The sequence below is a fragment of the Ursus americanus genome, chromosome X (genome assembly GCF_024610735.1).
Source record: "Ursus americanus isolate L20-20 chromosome X, mUrsAme1.1.p, whole genome shotgun sequence".
Taxonomy (NCBI): domain Eukaryota; kingdom Metazoa; phylum Chordata; class Mammalia; order Carnivora; family Ursidae; genus Ursus; species Ursus americanus.
This window is the reverse complement of record NC_142164.1, coordinates 29,094,820-29,115,179: the sequence shown is the minus strand read 5'-3', so window position 1 is coordinate 29,115,179 and position 20,360 is coordinate 29,094,820. Positions and strand designations below refer to the sequence as shown.

The 20,360-nt window shown below is 45.1% G+C and overlaps 1 long non-coding RNA gene across 1 annotated transcript; it reads right to left on the bottom strand.

The window, feature by feature from the left end:
• Positions 1 to 2,071: 2,071 nt before the first annotated feature.
• Positions 2,072 to 19,978, bottom strand: LOC148106866 (uncharacterized). Its single transcript, XR_015723317.1, has 5 exons — positions 19,419 to 19,978; positions 18,661 to 18,941; positions 13,134 to 17,013; positions 12,515 to 12,603; positions 2,072 to 11,918 (listed from the first exon to the last, which is right to left on the bottom strand). It is a non-coding gene; the product is annotated as an uncharacterized LOC148106866 (long non-coding RNA).
• Between the last annotated feature and the right edge of the window lie 382 nt (positions 19,979 to 20,360).

Below are 20,360 nucleotides of genomic sequence, written 5' to 3'. Positions count from 1 at the left end.
AATAAATAAAGTGTTTAAAAAAAACAAGAAACCAAGAGTCAGTTGCTCAACCGACTATACCACCCAAGCACCCCAATTCTTACTATTTTATTTATATTTATTTATCCATCAGGTCATTTATTCTTGCTATTACTTATTTATTCTTGCCATTATTTCTTTAGCACTATAAATAGCTATTGTAGCTCGGTAACTAGTTTACTAGGGATAGCTAAAGATACCAGGAAATTTGTTTGAAAAACCATTTCTCACAATCCTGATTCTTATCTCTTATGGTCCTAGATTTAGTGGTACAGATTACCTAGCATTGGGCAACTAGTTAAACTAGAATAACTACAGATGAATAGTTGAAGCTAGAATGTAGAAACCGCAGTACACTCAGCCAAAAATTCTTATTTACCATTGAAATAATACATCAGTTCCTTAATTTTCTAAGACCGGTTAGGGAAAAAGTCTAAGGTAGCTGAATTCTTCAGCCCTCTATTGCAAAAAATTTCTTTACTTCACCATCAAGCTATTCAGCAAGCCATAAGGTTAAAAAGAAATAAAAACCAAGAAGCAAGGATCTAGCTATGAAGCCAAAATAACTCTCTGGAAGACCAGTCTGGCAAGAGGGCAATAAGCACAGTTCGTATGAAACATTACAAAATGCCTTAAGAAGCACATAAAGTTAGAGGCTCCTGGGGGACTCACTCAGTGAAGCATCTGCCTTCAGCTCAGGTCATGATCCCAGGGTTGTAGGATCGAGTCTTGCATCGGGCTCCCTGCTCAGTGGGGAGCCTGCTTCTCCCTCTGCCTGCTGCTCCCTCTGCTTGTGCTCTCTCTCTCTCTCTGACAAATAAATAAATGAAATCTTAAAAAAAAAAAAGGAGTACATAAAGTTAGGTTTGGAACTAAATGCAAATATGAATTGTGCTATGTCTGAGTATGTACTAACCCAGAAAAGAGAGGTGGAATGAGTTATAAAGGGCAGTTTATTTATTTTTTTAAAAGATTTTATTTATTTTTGTGAGAGAGAGAGCGAGAACGAGTGGGGGAGAGGGGCAGAGGGAGAAGCAAACTCCCTGCTTAGCAGGGAGCCTGATGTGGGGCTCAATCCCAGGACCCTGGGATCATGACCTGGGCCGAAGGCAGATGCTTTGCCGACTGAGCCACCCAGGAGCCCCAAAGGGCAGTTTGTTAAAAAATTCTGGTTCAAGGTTGCCTGGGTGGCTTAGTCAGTGAAGCGTCTGATTCTTGAATTTGGCTCAGGTCATGATCTCAGGGTTGTGAGATGGAGCCCATATCTGACTCTAGGCTCAGTGGGGAGTCTGCTTGAATGTCTCTCTCTCCCCCTCTCCCTCTGCCCCTACCCCTGAGTGCAAGCTTCCCCCTCCTTCTCTCTCTCTCTCTCTCAAATAAATAAATAAATCTTAAAAAAAATTTTAACATTCTGGTTCAGCATGGGAAATGTTAAGGTTTCTTTCATTTCAGCACAAAACAGTTTTCATTAAAATTGTCCTTACTCAATGAAAGTAGGACCAGATAAAGGACTAGCTGGGTGATAGGGCAGTAGCCAACGAAAGTCACCTTGAAATGAAAACTAGATCACTCAGGAAAAGGGACAGGGCTTCTGTGACCTTCTCCTGAGCCTACACATCTATCTAGATGCTATATTCGGCTCAAAATCGATGGGCTCCGTTATTGATATATATCAGGTGACCCCCGAAGCACGCTTGGTATTAAAAGTAGCAATATAAGTGAACCTGTGAAAACAAAGTCCATGCAAAGCGGAAGCTCAAAATGTCCTGCTCCTTCTAATCGGCCAGAGTAAAACCATGTCTCCAGGAGAATGAGGCAGAAATTAAAAATGGAAGGAATGTGATTCATATGGAGGCAATGGAATGTGGTCTTGAGAGAAAAGAATAAAACAATTCATAGCACAATTTTAATAAGACTTCCACCTTCCCATTCTGGTTGTAAAGAGTACTCCCAGAGGATTCTAACACAGATAGTTCTTTTTTTTTTTTTAGAAACTAGAAAAAATTCTAACACAGTTTTATTTATTTATTTATTTATTTGAGAGAGAGAGAGAGAGAGAGAGAGAGAGAGAGAGAGCATGTTCACATGTGCACAAGTGGGGGAGGGCAGATGGAGAAGGGCAAGCGGACTCCAAGCTGAGCAGGGAGCCCGATGTGGGGCTTGATCCCAGGACCTGGAGATCATGACCTGAGCCCAAGTCAGACGCTTCACTGACTGAGCCACCCAGGTGCCCCCTCAACAGAGAAAGTTTTGATTCGATACCTTGAAATGTGGTGTTGCTCGAAGATTGAAGGGACTGTAAGTTTAACCCTAGACCCCCGCTGCTTAAGTAAGACTTGGAAGGAAGAAATAAATATTGAGTATTTGACTTTTAGAGTCTGGAGTATGTTACAATAATTAATATTCTCTTTGTGTTCCATTTCTAAAGCTTATAATTTGTTCAATTTATATTATCTCAGAATATGTACAAAAATGTCTTAAGCAGCAGGACCGAGTGAAAATATAAACCACATTCTTACACCTTCTTTATGGAAAGAGTGAGAAAACAGTGCTTTTAAGCTTCGGCAAGTTTACACTTTGTGTATTCCGCCAAAGGCGAGGGAAAACCATTTTATTTCCATATCTTGAGCAGCCAGGGTTACTCCATTTTAACATAATCTTCCCAAATGCTGCCAAGAACATAGGTACCTTAGAACAACCAGGAAGATCATACCACATGGTGCATTTTTTTACACCTGGACAAAAGAGAGCATTTTAACTTTTTTCTCTGAAATCCTACCTTCTCTCCTTTCCTGATGACTCCTCGGCATAGCTTTGTTTCTTCTCCACTCCACTGCACTGAATGAATCCAGCTTTGCTGTGAGTAAGCTGGCCTGAAAGTTATTCAGAACAGCCCTTCTCCGATCCAAGCAACTCCTCTGGCTTGAGGAGGAAAGATTATAATGAGGGCAACGTCACCCAAATGATCCCTGGTGTGCACGGTGGGTACAGTGGCAGGTCGGGGATGTTAGTCAATTTAGGAGAGGATAAATTCTCTCAAAGCACCATAGCACCCAGCAGCCTGGGGCGCCTGGGGGGCTCAGTTGGTGAAGTGTCCGCCTTTGGCTCAGGTGATGATCCCAGGGTCCCGGGATCGAGTCCCGCATGGGGCTCCCTGCTCAGCGGGGAGTCTGCTTCTCCCTCTGCCTCTGCCCCCCGGCCTTCTTGTGCGCATGCGCGCGCTCTCTCTCTGTCTCTCTCTGACAAGTAAATAAATAAAATCTTTTTTTAAAACCCACCATAACCCTATTAAGTGTTCATTTCTCTTCCTATTCTTTGTATTGTCTCAGTCTGTTTTTTTTTTAAGAGTTTTTATTTATTTATTCAACAGAGAGACAGCCAGTGAGAGAGGGAACACAAGCAGGGGGAGTGGGAGAGGAAGAAGCAGGCTCCCAGCAGAGGAGCCTGATGTGGGGCTCGATCCCACAACGCCGGGATCACACCCTGAGCCAAAGGCAGACGCCCAACCGCTGTGCCACCCAGGCGCCCCCTCAGTCTGTTCTTTTTTTTCAAGGTTTTATTTATTTATTTGACAGAGAGAGCGCGCACAAGCAGGAGCAGTGGCAGAGGCAGAGGGAGAAGCGGACTCCCCACTGAGCAGGGAGCTGGACTCGGGCTGATCCCCAGACCCTGAGATCACAACCCGTGCCAAACGCAGACACTTAACGACTGAGCCTCCCAGGCGCCCCTGTCTCAGTCGGTTCTGGAACTTTCCTTCTGTAGAATATTACTTTGAAGTTGCCAAAACACCGGCTTCCTATTATACTACCTAAAATGTAGGCTATCCCCCACACCGGACTCCAGTACTTCATGGCAGGGCTTCTTGGCTCAAACTCTCTTAAATTGCCCCCGTCCCCCAAGATGTAATATCGCGGAGGCTCTATACACACCTGTTCATTTATCCAGTGTCACCGCAGCATGGCAGTTTAGAGCAGGGACTTGACGTCAGACAGACATGAGGTGAAGGTTGAGCTCTGCCACTTGTAGGCACAGGGACTCGGTCAAATCACTTACCCTCCCTAACACTCAGTTTTGTCATCTGTAGGCTGGGAATAATTACAGTAACATAGATAAGACGTTTAAAGAACAAGACATGTTGTCCTGTCCTCACTTCTCTGTCCCAGGATGAGATGTAACATGGGCCAAATCATAATTCCTACCAAAATAAGCTACATACAAAAAGCTTATAAGATTATCTTAAGCTATTTTGTCCAGGTATCAGCTTTAAAATGGAAGCTGACTATAATTTAAAAACCAGGATTAATGATATCTAGTACCTTCAAGATCTGCCACATGCCACATGGATTAGGTATTTTATTTATTTCAACTACTCAAAATCATAGATTTAGAATACATGACCAGGGAGGGGCGACTGGGTGGCACAGCGGTTAAGCGTCTGCCTTCGGCTCAGGGCGTGATCCCGGCGTTGTGGGATCGAGCCCCACATCAGGCTCCTCCGTTATGAGCCTGCTTCTTCCTCTCCCACTCCCCCTGCTTGTGTTCCCTCTCTCGCTGGCTGTCTCTATCTCTGTCAAATAAATAAATAAAATCTTAAAAAAAAAAAAAAAAAAAAAAGAATACATGACCAGGGAAGTGAAAAGCTTGAGTACACGAAGAATAATTCTGTTACAACTGCGGTGCTGTAGGGGGCACTGTGTGATTTGGTTTCACAACACACACCTCTAAAACAGGAATCCTGGGGCACCTGGCTGCCTAAGTCCAAAGAGCATGCAACTCTTGATCTCCAGGTTGTGAGCTTGAGCCCCACGTTGGGTGTAGAAATTAAAAAAAAAAAAACTTAAAAAAATATGAGTACTGGCATGTTCTAAAATAATTTATTTCTGCCAAGATCTGGGTTTCAAGATACTATTTCTTGTTAAGGAATCAGAGTTCCTTGGTAAAATGGCTGATCTTTGGTCTGGAGCAGGAAAAGTAAAAGAGCTGCTCAGGAAATCTTTGCTCCAGAAAACAAGTACATGCTCAAAGACCAATAAGGCCACGCCAGAAGGGATCACGTGTAGTTTAAAGGAACTTTTATTAGCAAATGTGGGAGGCAACCTGACCATCAAAGAGAATAATCAAAATAAAGAATCAAAAATAATGGGGGCACCTGGGTGGCTCAGTCGGTTAAGCCTCCAACTCTTGATTTTGGCTCAGGTCATGATCTCCGGGTCGTAAGATGGAGCCCGGTGTTGGACTCCATGCTGAACATGCAGTTTGCTTGAGATTCTCTTTCCCTCTCCCTCTGCCCCTTCTCTCACTTGCACTCTCTCTCTCTCAATAAATAAATAAAAATCTAAAGTCTTAAAGAATAAAAAATAATGAAAATATAATCCACTGGCTTATAAAACACACGAGTCCATAATTAGAGAGAAAGGGAAAGACAAGACTGAGGGTCAGAAGGAAGAAGAGAGAGAGGTGAGAGGGCCAGGGATAAAAAAGAAAGATTTCTTTTTAAAAGAATACCAGCTTAGCAGCGCCTGGTTTGCTGTCATTTGAGCATCCAACTCTTGGTTTGGCTCAGGTCGTGATCTCAAGGTTGTGAGATCCAGCCCCACATCGGGCTCTGTGCTCAGTGCAGAGTCTGCTTGAGATTCTCTCTCCCTCTCCCTCTGCCCCTCCTTTATTTGAGAGAGAGAGAGAGAGAGTGAGTGGTGGGGAGGGGCAGAGGGAGAGGGAGAGGGAGAAGCAGACTCCCTGCCGAGCAGGAAGCCCGATGCGGGGCTCAGTCCCAGGACCCAGAGATCACGACCAGAGCCGAAGGCAGATGCTTGCCCACCTGAGCCACCCAGGTGCCCATAAATAAATAAATCTTAAAATAATAATGAAAAAATAAAAGAATACCAGCTCAGATGGTGACTGCACTTATCATGGTGAGCACTGCATAATGTATAGAATTGTGGAATCACTATGTTGTACACCTGAAACTAATATAGCATTGTGTGTCAACTATGCTTAATTTCTTTAAAAAATGGATACCCTGGGAAAAAATTACATTATCGTTAATAAATTCTAGCTAGGCATTGTTGACTGTCACAGTCTCTAATCTTCGAAAAATAAAAAATATAGAAATATAAGAAACTGCCAGCTTAAAAAGGAGGAAAACAACATTAACATTTGTGAAGTAGTCTTGTCAAAACAAACTTTTCTAAAATTTTATTTATTTGACACAGAGAGAGAGCACAGATGCAGGGGGAACAGCAGAGGGAGAGGGAGAGGGAGAAGCAGGCTCCCCGCTGAGCGAGGAGCCCTATGTGGGGCTTGATCCCAGGACCCTGGATCATGACCTGAGCCTAAGGCAGACGCTTAACCAATGGGGCCACCCAGGAGCCCTTCCTGTCAAAATTTTTAACCTGAACTGATTCAGTTATGTTGATAGATCTACCCTGCAGTTGCTGGGAAATACAGGAAATATGGGAACAAATTTAATGACACCATAATAAAACAGAGTAATCCAGGAGGTGGGACAATCTACAAGACAACTTTTTTTCTTTAAGATTTATTTATTTATTTGACAGGGAGAGCAAGAGAGCGCAAGAAGGGGGAGCAGCAGAGGGCAGAGGGAGAAGCAGACTCCACACTGAGCAAGGAGCCCGACACGGGACTCCATCCCAGGACCCCGCGATCATGACCTGAGCCAAAGGCAGACGCCTAACCATCTGAGCCACCCAGGTGCCCCAAAACAACTTTTTAAAAAGCCAATGTCATAAGAAAGGTGGGAAATAGATGTATCATAGATTAAAAGAACCTGAAGAGATGTAATATCTAAATACAACATAAATGTAATGCATAACCTACTTATTCTAAAAACAGCTATAAAAGACATTTGGGACAATTGGGGAAATTTGAATATAGATTAGGTGTATGATGCTATTATGACATTATTAATTGTTTTAGATGCAGCAATAGCATTGTGGTTATGAAGGAACATTTCCTTTTTGAAGGAGATGTCTGATGGAAATATTTAGAGTTACAATTGTCATGACAATTAACTTATTTTCACAAGGTTTAGGAGACAGAAAACAAATATGACATTTAATTAAAAAAATATATATAGGTGAAGGATGTGCCAGGGTCATAATCCTAGTATTCCTTCATTTTTCCTGAGTATTTTTTTTAAAGATTTTATTTATTCATTTGACAGAGAGAGAGACAGCCAGCGAGAGAGGGAACACAGGCAGGGGGAGTGGGAGAGGAAGAAGCAGGCTCCCAGCTGAGGACCCTGATGCGGGGCTCGATCCCAGGACTCTGGGATCACGCCCTGAGCCGAAGCAGATGCTTAACAACTGAGCCACCCAGGCGCCCCTTTCCTGAGTATTTGAAATGATTTGACAATAAAAATAAATGAGGAAAAGAAAGGATATAAAAATAAGTATTTCCAGACATGGTATACGGTCCCATCATAAAATTCATTATCAAGAAAATTATATAAAATGTCGCTAATACTTGTAATACATTTAAGGGGATTTCTAAATAAATTTGAGGACTTAGTTAAGCACCAGATTTATGTTCTGCAAATTATAACCCCAACAAAGTTACTCTTGTGCCTGGGGAAGTCGGTAGACTATACTGGTTAAAACAGGTAGAGGCAGGATCACTAAAAAGCTTCTAAGGGTTTGCTCTTGACAGAGAACCCAAGCAAATCCAGAGAAATATTGCATATAGCTAGTACCTGTCATCTCACATGATTATACCCATCAAATTTCTGGAGGGAAGGATAGAAATGAAAAACATCAGGACTATAAAACCAAAGAGAAACTCACTTCTCCAAAGAGATCCAGTACAACCATTACCTAATCTTACCTTTTCCCATGCAGGGTTGAGATAGACAGGAAGCATGATAAATACCTTTTATTTCATGCTTAATATTTACTGTGGCTAGTAAAACAAAATACTTATTAGCAAGTGTTCCTCAGCTAAATAATTAGCAAACCTTCTTATTTTTTTTTAAGACTGATTTATTTATTTATTTGAGAGACACAGAGAGAGAACAGAGGGAGAGTGAGACGGAGAAGCAGACTCCCCATGAACAGAGAGCCCCATGCAGGCCCCGATCCCAGGACCTCCGGATCATGACCTGAGCGGAAGGCAGGCACTTGACTGACATAAGTAATTAGCAAACCTTCCGATAAGCAATAGGTACAAAGCAAACATGGATCCTGAAAGTGGAATGTAGTAGTTACATGTTCATGCTAACATTGAAAATTGCTTATATTTGAGATGTGCAATTTAAAATGGTAAATGATTTTTTTTTAAATCCCAATCAACACCTGGCGGCAAGCCCTGCACTCTATCACAAGGTCTGAAGCATGTCATGAAATGATTAAATATAATGAGAATTTCCTCCGTTAGGTAATTAGGGACTTATCACTAGGTTCAATTCAGTCACAAACACAAGGGGCAATAAAATTTAAAGCAAACATCGTTCTGTCTCTATTGAAAATGTTAAGATTCTTCTTTTATGCACCAAAAGATTTACCTACTCAGGTTAGTAGAAAAATGTCTACATTTCCAGAGCCCCACATCAGGGGTGCTGTATCCCAGGATAAGCAGGTCTGAGAACAAAATTAGAAGAGTGTGTGTGTGTGTGTGTGTGTGTGTGTGTGTATACACTTGTGCACGCAGTTTGGTTTTGTAAGCCATTTGACTTTGAATGGGTGTGATGTTCAGAACAACCAATGTGAAATTAACAGTTATGAAAGCACTTTGAAAAGTGAAGTCCTCACACACTTTGGGTACAAAAATTTTATTTAGTGTCGGGGCGCCTGGGTGGCTCAGTCATTAAGCGTCTGCCTTCGGCTCAGGGCGTGATCCCGGAGTTCTGGGATCGAGCCCCACATCAGGCTCCTCCACTGGGAGCCTGCTTCTTCCTCTCCCACTCCCCCTGCCTGTGTTCCCTCTCTCGCTGGCTGTCTCTATCTCTGTCAAATAAATAAATAAAATCTTAAAAAAAAAAAAGACTACATATGTTAGCGGACTGGAGAGAGAAACTTCCCTCGCTGGCTCTGAGAAAGTAAGCTACAATGATGTGAGATTGCCTATGGTGAGGGCCCCACAGCAAGGAATTTCAGGCAGCTTCTAGAAGCTGAGAGTGGCCTTTGGCAGATAGGCAGCTAACAAATAGGGACGTTAGTCCTAAAACCACAAGGAAATGAATTCTGCCAACAACTCAAATGAGTCTGGGAGTAGATGCTTCCTTAGTCAAGACTCCAGATAAAAACATGGCCTGACTGACACCTTGATGACAGGCTGTGAGACCCTGAATAGGGGACCTAGCAAAGCTATGCCCATACTCCTGACACAAAGAAACTATGATATAATAAATTTCTGTTGGTTTAAGCAGCTACGTTTCTGGTAATTTGTTAACATGGAAATAGAAACTTGTTAACATGGCAATAGAAAACTAACACACACGGGCGCCTGCATGGCTCAGTCGTTAAGCATCTGCCTTCAGCTCAGGACGTGATCCCAGGGTCTTGGGATCCAGCCCCGCATCAGGCTCCCTGATCCGTTGGAAGCCTGCTTCCTCCTCTCCCACTTGCCCTGCTCGTGTTCCCTCTCTCGCTGGCTGTCTCTCTCTCTCCGTCAAATAAATAAATAAATAAATAAATAAATAAATAAATAAATAAGATCTTTAAAAAAGAGGAAAGAAAGCTAACACACAAGGTGCAATGGGCTGAGCCAAAGTCTAGCTGTATGGATGTGAAAGGCCTGAATTCCCTGTCATTATCTGGATCAGGGAAGGCAAACAAGTTTCATCCCCTCTTCCTATGCCTGCTAGTGCCACTCTCTGGAGTGTCTTGGGGTAGATGGAATAGTTGACCAGAGATGTCCATGCCCAAATCCCTGTATCCTGTGAATATGTTACGTTATATACCAAAAAAGGACTTGGCAGGGGCGTCTGGGTGGCTCAGTTGGTTAAGGGTCTGACTTTAGCTCAGGTCGTGATCTTGGGGTCCTGGGATGGAGCCCTGTATTGGCCTCTGTGCTCAGCAGGGAGTCTGCTTGAGATTGCCTGTCCCTCTCCCACTGCCCCTTGCCCCTCCACTCCAGCTCGTGCTCTCTCTCAAATAAATAGATAAAATCTTAAAAAAAAAAAAAGTACTTGGCAGATATAATTAAGGTTATGGACCTTAACATAGGGAGATTATCCTGGGTTAGCTGGGTGGAGCCACTCTAATCACACAAGCATCTTAAAAGCAGAGAGTTTGGGGTGCCTGGGTGGCTCAGTCGGTTAAGTGACTGCCTTCAGTCTCAGGATTGAGTCCTGCATCGGGCTCCCCGCTCAGAGAGGAGTCTGCTTCTCCCTCTGACCCTCCCCCTTCTTATGCTCTCTGTTTCTCTCTCTTTCTCTCTCTCAAATAAATAAAAATCTTTAAAAAAAAAAAAAGAATTATAATACAAAGCAGAGAACTTCACCTGACTACAGGCAACAGACTTGTGGCAAAAGGAACAGTGGGGGAGATTCAGATTGTGAGAGGGACGCCACCAGCTGTTGTGGAAGGAAGGCCGCACAAAAAGCATGAGAAGAGGGGCGCCTGGGTGGCACAGCGGTTAAGCGTCTGCCTTCGGCTCTGGGCGTGATCCCGGCGTTCTGGGATCGAGCCCCACATCAGGCTCCTCCACTATGAGCCTGCTTCTTCCTCTCCCACTCCCCCTGCTTGTGTTCCCTCTCTCGCTGGCTATCTCTATCTCTGTCAAATAAATAAATAAAAATCTTAAAAAAAAAAAAAAAAAAGCATGAGAAGAAGGTTTCTAAAAGCAAAAACTGCCTCCAGCTGACAGACAACAGGAAAGGAGGTCCTCAATCCCCAAACTACAAGAAACGAATTTAGCTAAAAACCTGCATGACCTTAGCAGTGAATTCATCCCCCAAGCCTCCAGAAAGAAAGACAGCCCTGCTCACACCAGGACTTTACCTCTGTCACACTGTAAACAGGATCCAGCAAAGCTACTTATTACCTAGACTGCTGGCCTACAGAACCGGGAGATGAGAAATCTGTGTTAAGTGACAAAGTTTGTGGTCATTTGCTATGGCAGCAGTGGCGAATTCATACATGCTGTGTTGGGGAGGATTCTGACCCTAGATCTGGGGACTGTGCTAAAGGGCTCATTGACTGAGCAAAGATTTGTGCCATGGAAGCAACATCGAGGTGGCTTATAGGGTTCTTCGTTTGTTACCCATGATCTCCATGCTATGCTCAGGGGTAGAAATTACCTAGCTCTTCCCTCTGCCTGGAAAGCCCTGCCCCCCCCCCCCCCAGATATCTGTAAAGGCTTGTTCTCTCACTTTCTTCTGGCCTACACTCAAAACAAATTCACCAGGGGCTCTTAATTGCCCACCCTCACTAAAATTTCATCTCTTACCCTTCTCCTGGAAACATTTTACACCATGTCCCTGCTCCATTTATTTCCCTCTAGCTCTTAGCACCTCATCGTACCCTTATTTACTTGGCTTACCACCTGCATCCCCACCAGTAGAGGCAAGTTCCATGCAGTCGGAGGTTTTTGTGTCTTTTGTTTGACAGTTTATTCCCAGAACCTAGAACGGTGCCCAGAGCCTAAACATCTGTTGAAATAAGCACTAAAATGACGAGACTTTCTTTTTCTGGTTTGTCAAGTTCACACATCCTGGCATACTACGGTCATCTTGTCTGGAGGGACTGGAAGGGAGGTGGGTCGGCACAGAATACAGAAGGCATAACCGAGGCGGACACCCTTTCCCAGGGTGAGCTTGGCTCTTCCATCATGCTGGCCACCTGGACGGGAGCAAGTCGCTACACTCCCATCGGGTCCAAGGAGGACTGGAGGAGAACGTGGTCATAATATGCAAATGATTCCTCTTGCACTAGTTCTTCCACCTGGAAGGAAGCAGAACACACAACCAGGTTGGATGCCGTCCCTTCCAGTTCTGCCCCTGATGCTATCACACAAGGAAATCCTTTGGATTCTGGGCCAATTTAGGTGCTTCACTATGTAAAACCTTCTCACTTCAAGAGCCAACCAAGTGTGGCTGTCCCTTGCTTACATGCTATAAATAACCAAATTAACCCATCTACAGGATGTGGGCTGCAGACACCAAGCTCGCAAAAAGAAAGCCTGGAATATTCCCCAGGATGATGGGACTTCAGCAGGTTTACAAGGTAAATGGCCAGCATTACAAAATAACACTTGCCCTGCTGAGGACTGCTGATTTCAGGGTCAGCAAGAGGGGGTTTCAATCTGCTTAACCCTAAAGTGAGACACAAGCAACATTCTTGTCGGAAAGAGAATAGATCAAGGCCTGGCTCCAGACCTGGGAATGTCCTGGTGAGCTCCCCCCCTTTTTAAAGATTTTATTTGTTTATTTGTCAAAGAGAATGCAAGCAGGGGGAGCGACAGGCAGAGGGAGAAGCAGGCTCTCTGCTGAGCAGGGAGCCCAACACAGGACTCGATGCCGGGACCCTGGGATCATGACCTGAGCCAAAGGCAGACGCTTCACCGACTGAGCCACCCGGGCGTCCCTCCTGGTGAGCTCCTTAAATGAAGTTCTCAAGAAGCAGGTTCCTGTGGGGAAATGGAATTGGGAAGTGAGCTTCGAGACGGGTAAGCGGTTACCTGATTCCAGGTGGCCGCCAAAGGGCACTTTGGCTTGGAGCAGTTGTGGCAGTGAACTTGGTCATCCACGATCTGGCATCCGAAGTAGTCTTTCGGACCGGCCCTGCGGCAGACCTGCCTACAGCTCAAGAAGCACCTGTGTTCGCTGCCGGGCTTGACCCAGAAACTGCTAGCACTCGGGTACGCTCTTCTGTGAAAGCACTTCTTCTTCTGATTTTGATCCAAATCCAAGACGACTTGGATCAGATTCAACAATCATACCGTATCTTGGGGCGCCTGGGTGGCTCAGTCGTTAAGCGTCTGCCTTCGGCTCAGGGTGTGATCCCAGGTCCCTGGGATCGAGCCCCACATCAGGCTCCTCCGCTGGAAGCCTGCTTCTTCCTGTCCCACTCCCCCTGCTTGTGTTCCCTCTCTCTCTGGCTGTCTCTCTCTGTGTCAAATACATAAATTAAATCTTAAAACAACAATAACAATCATACCATATCCTGCACAGCTCTGCCGTGCGCGTCTGCTTTCGGACTTCTTCAGGGCCTGCCACTCCTCCACCACATGTCCCCTTTTGGGAGGGGCTGGGGCTGTCCTTCTCTGCATGTTTCCCTGAGCACCGACTTTGAGCTCAAAGGGGGAGACAATGCTCAGGTATGCAGAGGACCCTTGAGAAATTGCATCCAGGCCGACAGGACTGCCATAGACATGTGTATTCTTTGTGTAGATTTCCTAAGTGCTTGCACAGAGCAATTAGCTCCGAGAAATAAGGACACTGGGAATTTTGGAGGAAAAAAAAAGAATATGTTCCTTTCAATGCCTGACTTAGAACTTTGAAAAATTACTAGTTATTCCTGAAACTCTTCTAAAATATCGTCACTTCTGTGACATACTGTGCTGCGGAAGGAACTAATCATCTTATACCTCTGCTTAGAAACGTCTGCCTCAACAGCACATAAAGTCCAATGATACAAGAAAGAAACACCATAAAAACAAGACAGAGGGTTGAAAGACTCTACAAGTGCAGATTTAGGACAGTTTAGATAAGAACTAGAGCAATGAGGGATTTTTCTTCATTTCTTTGCTTTATTTTAAAATGCCTCTTAGGGGGCACCTGGGTGGCTCAGTTGGTTAAGTGTTTGACTCCTCATCTCAGCTCAGGTCTGGATCTCAGAGTCATGAATTCAAGCCCCACCTTGGGCTCCATGCTGGGCATGGAGCCTACTTAAAAAAAACAAATTAAGGGGCACCTGGGTGGCTCAGTTGGTTGAGCGTCTGCCTTCGGCTCAGGTCATGATCTCAGGGTCCTGGGATTGAGCCCTGCATCATCGGGCTCCCTTCTCCATGGGGAGTCTGCTTCTCCCTCTCCCTCTGTGCTCTCTCTCTCTTTCAAATAAATAAATAAAATCTTTAACAATAATAAATTAATGTTAAAAATAATAAAATGCATCTTAGGGAGGAAAAAGAACTGGAGTAATAATGCAGTGTTTCTGATTCTCTGCCAGCCTGTCCATCTAGATATTCTGCAATAATTATTAGAAATAGAAAGGTAAAAAATACTGCTATTGTGCTTACATCCATTACAAGCCGCCAAAAGAGTTTGACCATCAGAGGGAAAGCTCACATTTCTCAAGTCTAAGCAATCAAAGTATAAAGCATTTGATCCTTAGGACACCTGGGTGGCTCAGTTGGTTAAGTGTCTGCCTTTGATTCAGGTTGTGATCACAGGGTCCTGGGATCAAGCCTCATGTGGGGCTCCCTGCTCAGCGGGGAGCCTGCTTTTCCCTCTCCCTCTGCCTACTGTTCTGCCTACTTGTGCTCTCCCTTTGTCAAATAAATAAATAAAATCTTAAAAAAAAAAAAGCATTTGATCCTTTCTTCCTCTGAAGTGGTGTGATCAATTTAATTTGGGACGGAAAGGAGGATTATCCACTGGAGATTTAAAATATTTTTCAGCAGAACAACTGTGATTAGAAAAAAAATTTTTAGGTAAATGTATAAAAATATACCTCCCACAGGACAACTTCTTAAAAAATCTGATGATTTAAAATTAACAAGGAATAAAAGAACAAAGGGGATAATGGTGGACTAGGTTATATCCAACTAACCTGTGTGCCAAAAAATGATAAATTCTGGCAAAAATGAAAAACTGTTTGCAGGCATTGGAGAGTGACCTAAAGGGTAGAAATTGAAGGGGATCAGGCCATTGGAAGAAGGGAAACATTATAGGTCACTCCCACATCTAGCAGGATCGTTGCCTTCAAATAACCCCCAGGCTGCATGGCATGTGGCCCCAGAAAGTGAGCGGAAGCTGCAGTCTCTATGGCCTTTGCAGGCAGAGGACAGCGTTCAGCGGTGCTAGATTGGCTATGAATGTAGAGAATACACTAGGAAAGGGAGGTTCCACGGGGAGTTCTCAAATGTGCATATAAACTTCTCTCAAATTCTTGAAAGACTCTAAAATTGTACATATGTGGGGTTAAAATCCAAAGAGTGCAGGGGCAGAGCAACAACTGGAAGGTTAAAAGATGTGAAACCACAGAAAGGTCGCATTTTAGGATGAAAGAGTACATACATGGACCAAGAGAGTCTCCCTAGAAACAAAAGGAAAACTGAAACAGACATGTGCTAGAAAGGATAAAATCTGTCCATAATGTAACTGCTTGCCAAGACAACCCATAACATGTTTAGGGGAAAATAACAGAAAATCCAGACTATCAAACACATAGTTTCCACAATGGTCAGGGAATGAATGAATGAATGACTCATGAAAGTAAAACAGTAACCCCCAAATTCACCTAAATTGATCTGTATATTTAGTGGAAGTCCTATAAAAATCCCAGCAATGTTTGTTGCAGACACAGGCTAGCACATTCTAAAATTTATATGGAAAAGCAATTGACCTAGAAGAGCTAAAAGAACTTTTTTTCTTAAGTAGGCTCCACACCCAATGTGTGGCTTGAACTCATGACCCTGATTTCAAGAGTCGCAGTTCTACCAACTAAGCAAGCCAGGCACCCCAGAGCTGAAAGAATTTGGGGAAAAAAATGAAAAGGGGTGGAATTATTCTACCAGATGTTAAGTTTTATTATGAATAAACTGAATGAAATTTAGAAAGTGTGGCATTGGCAGGAGGAAAGAAACAGAGATCAATAGAACAGAACTGAGAGCCCAAACACAGTCCCACACAAATATGCTCAAATGATTTTTGTCAAAGCTGCAAAAGCAATTCAACAGAGGATAGACAGACCTTTTTTTTTTTTTTTTTTTAAGATTTTATCCATTTAATTGTCAAAGAGAGAGAAAGCCAGCACAAGCAGGGGGAGAAGCAGGCTCCCGGATGAGCAAGGAGCCTGACACGGGACTCCATTCCAGGACCCCGAGCTGAAGGCAGCTGCTTAACCGACTGAGCCACCCAGGTGTCCCAGAAAGATAGACTTTTAAACAAATGATGCTGCAGCAATTGGACATCCATAGGCAAAAAAACTGACCTTGAACTAGACCTCATATATTACGCAACAATCAACTCAAAATGCATCATGGACTTAAATGTAAAATTTAAAAACTTTAGGAAAAAAACATAGAACAGAATATATGGAATTTGGGGCTGGGGAAAAAAGACCTTCCCACTAACTGCCTAAAAGAATTTAGATAGAGGACCAGATCCAGGAAGGGAGCGATCACCATAGACAACTACATTATAATCTGAACTAGGGGCAATAGGGAGGAAGTTAGCAAATCCGTTACAATTCTCTTTGTCCTGTTGTTTCTCTATGATCCATAAAGATTTGTTTACCAAACATTTACTCTTCTATTCTTCCTGTGAATTGTCCTGCTTCCCCTTGAAGCCCCCGGACTCCTAACTCCTCCTCCTTAGTCCAGAAAGATATTTATACTTCATTTTGCCTGACTGTCTTGGGAATCTCTCATGCTTATGTGGGTTCTCCCTCTATATGGAAGTTCGATTCTCCTGTTAATCTGTCTCACGTCAATTTAATTCTTAAGACAGCGAAAAGTACCTTGAAGACTACAGGAAACAGACTACAAAAACAATTTCCAACAAAGTTCCACCCACCTCACAAAGGTGGAAATGTTAGGTGAGAATTAATTATGCCTCGGGGATATCACACACATTCAAAATTCTTTAACTACCAAATGCATTAGTCAATGTTTTCTATTGAGACATTTCTAACACCTCAGATTTTGATCTTCCTTTTTGTGGTCCTATTATGAAGACATTGTACGGATATTGTCACTAGTGGGGGGGATGACTAACCTCAGGCTGGATTCTTTCATGTGGTAATTCGAAAGACTTTCCATTGGCTCAGTCAGTGCCAGCTAATTTGTGGCTCAACAAGATCAAGGGGTGATTGTCTGAAATCATAGAAAAGCCTAAATTGTAGCAAAGGATAATTTGAAAATAACAACAACAACAAAAAAAAAAAGATAAGAAAAGGGCCGCCTGGGGCCACCTGGGTGGCTCAGCCCTTAAGCGGCTCAGGTCATGATCCCAGAGTCCTGGGATCCAGCCCCACATCGGGCTCCCTGCTCAGTGGGGAGCCTGCTTCTCCCTCTCCCACTCCCCCTGCTTGTGTTCCCTCTCTCGCTATGTCTCTGTCTGTCAAATAAATAAAATCTTTAAAAAGTAAAAAAAAGAAAGAAAAAGAAAAAAGAAAGGGGCCCCTCGGTGGCTCAGTCAGTTAAGTGACCAACTCTTGATTTTGGCTCAGGTCATGATCTCAGGGTCCTGGGATGGAGCCCCACATGGGGCTCCTCAATCAGCGGGGAGCCTGCTCCATATTTGCTCTCTCTCCCTCTGCTCAATCCCCGTGCAAATGTGCATGTTCTCTCTCCCTGTTTCTCAATAAATAAATCTTTTAAAAAGAGAATGAGAAAGAGAGAAAAAGAAAACTCGGGTGGGTTTATTAGCTTTGAGTCATGGAGAGTGTAATTTATGGGACGGAAAGGGGAGGCAGGAGTGGAGCTGGGGAGGCCAGACAGGCAGCCAAGAAAGCAGGCCCCCAGACCAGGGGCTGGGCTCAGTCAGGTGTGGCCAGGGCTGGGCAGGCCCACGCCTCTCTGCTTTGTGGAGCAGGCAAAGCAAGCTCGGAGGAACAGGTAGCCTGAAGTTTGGGTGAGTTGATGTTGGCCTCCTCGGGCTTGCACTGTGCTCTCTCAGTCGGGGTCTGAAGGGAAAAGGAGCCACAAGACACAAATGGGGAAAAACACAAAATGTTCTCATCCATTTCCAAACTCTACAGCACTTGGAATGTTCAAAGAAATGTTTCCCAGTTTTATGAAGACATGAGTTACGCAGAGTACTGTATACATTTGAGGTGTACGGCATGACCATCTGACTCACACCTACTGTGAAATGATTACCACGGTAAGTTCAGTTACCATCATCGTGTCCTAGAGATACAAACAAAAACAGAAAAAGGAAAATGTTCTTTTCTTTGTGGTGACAACTCTTAGGATTGACCCTCTTAACAGCTTCCATAAATACCCTACAGCAGTGGGGCCTATAGGCAGGTTGTGTATTATAACCTCAGTACTTATTTTTTTTAGAGATTTTATTTTTACTTATTTGACAGAGAGAGACAGCAAGAGAGGGAACCCAAGCAGGGGGGAGTTGGAGAGGGAGAAGGAGGCTCCCTGCTGAGCAGGGAGCCTGATGTGGGGCTCAATCCCAGGACACGGATTATGACCTGAGCTGAAGGCCGACGCTTAATGACTGAGCCATCCAGGTGCCCCAGTACTTTTTTAAAAAAAATATTTTATTTATTTATTTGAGAGAGAGTGAGCCCAAGCAGGGGAAGCGGCAGAGGGAGAGGGAGAAGCAGACTCTCCACTGAGCCGGGAGCCCGATGTGGGGCTTGAACCCAGGACCCTGGGATCATCACCTGAGCTGAAGCCACCCCAGTGCCCTAGTACTTATTTTTTTTAAGGGCAAATTTGTACCTTCTGACCACCTTCATCCAATTCCCCATCCCCACCCCCTCTGGTAACCATAAATCTCACCATTTTATCTAGGAGCTTTGTTTTTTTCTTTGAAGGTTCCCCATGTATATGAGCTCATACAGTATTTCACCAAAGAAAATATGAACGGAGCCCTCCGTCTATTTGCACACACGGGAAGAGCTGTTTTACGAAACCAGGGCTGGAAACAGGGAACTAGTGTCAGCCTCTACCTCAGTCGGCCGCTTTGTGCTTTGGCTATGATGATGCAGATGTGACCTCCAGGAAACCTGGGTCGCCCCAGAATGAGCTCCAAGACACTGGCTTTTTGCGCCCACGTGCTCCTGCAGCAGAAGGACCAAATACTAAGATGGGAGAGGGGAAGTGAGGCGACCGAAAGGGAGAGGCCTCGGCGGACACTCTGCATTGGGCCGGCCTGGGTCGGCGTGAGGCCTGCCTTTGGTGGGGCAGCCCTCCGCACCAGAACGACCCGGTCACCAAGGGCCACGTGAAGCAGGGTAAAGCCTCCTGTGGGGACAAGTCCCCCCTCCCACACTAATCGTGAGGCCGCTTTTTGTCTCTCCTACTATGGCGGCCTGGTGTTGGAGTCCAGCCCCCGTGAGTGGAGCTGCCTCCCCAGCACATTCCCCCGTGGAGCCCCGCAGCCCCTTTCCACTTGGCTCCTGGATCAGGTCCTCGAGGAAAGCCTGGGCCTGGGTCTGTGTGTGTGTGTGTACACGTGCGCATTGGGGGGAACAGCCAGGCCCGCGCTGGCACTGCTGTCTTACCTTTCCCGTCTTTACTACTGTGCGGGTGCTTACCAGCAAAGCAGAGGGCACGTCTTCCTCCTCACGGTCAGGGTGATCGCGCTGCCTTCCCCCGGAGCACAGCAGTCCTCCTCAGCGGACCCTCTCTGATCTGTCTCCCCCGGAACTGGAAGCTTCTCCCTTCTTTCCGGGCAGTGTCCTCACCAGGTGTCTGCCAGGAGAGAAGCGGCAGTGGGGCAGCCCAGCGTGCCTGGTGGTTTGAGGCGCCTGTTCCGGAGGATGGCCGCCTCCTTCCTGGGAGGGACAGGAATGTCAACTTCTCTGCCTTTAGTCACTTCAAGTAACACTAGCCAGCTTGGCCCGAGGCGGGGGGCGGGGGGTGTCTCGGTATCCCTCTGGGGCGAGGCGAGAATGATGTTGTCTTCAACGGTGGACCCAAGTGTGCCAGCGGCAGGGGCAGGCTCGCTGTCCACTGACGTGAGCGTTCCAAGTGTGCTCAGGATCCTGGCCTCAGCCCGCCATCTCTGCCTTGGAGGCTCCTTTACCTGCCACAGTGGCCCGCAGAGAAAAGGACGTCGTCTTGACTCAGAGTACTGTAGTGGAGGGAAAAGAACTTTCTCTTTGCCGTTCTAGGTTTGGCGGCGCAGGGGAGCAAATTCTGCCCCATGCCCACCCCCGGCCATGTGTCTCATTGGCATGTGGATTATTTTAGGTAGTTATTTTTTTTTTTTTTTTAAAGATTTTATTTATTTATTCGACAGAGCCAGAGACAGACAGTGAGAGAGGGAACACAAGCAGGAGGAGTGGGAGAGGAAGAAGCAGGCTCATAGCAGAGGAGCCTGATGTGGGGCTAGATCCCATAACGCCGGGATCACGCCCTGAGCCGAAGGCAGACGCTTAACCGCTGTGCCACCCAGGCGCCCCCTTAGGTAGTTATTTTTAAGAAACAGAAGCCTTAATAAGTTTTTCTTTTTTGCCTCCGTGCTAACTGCCTAA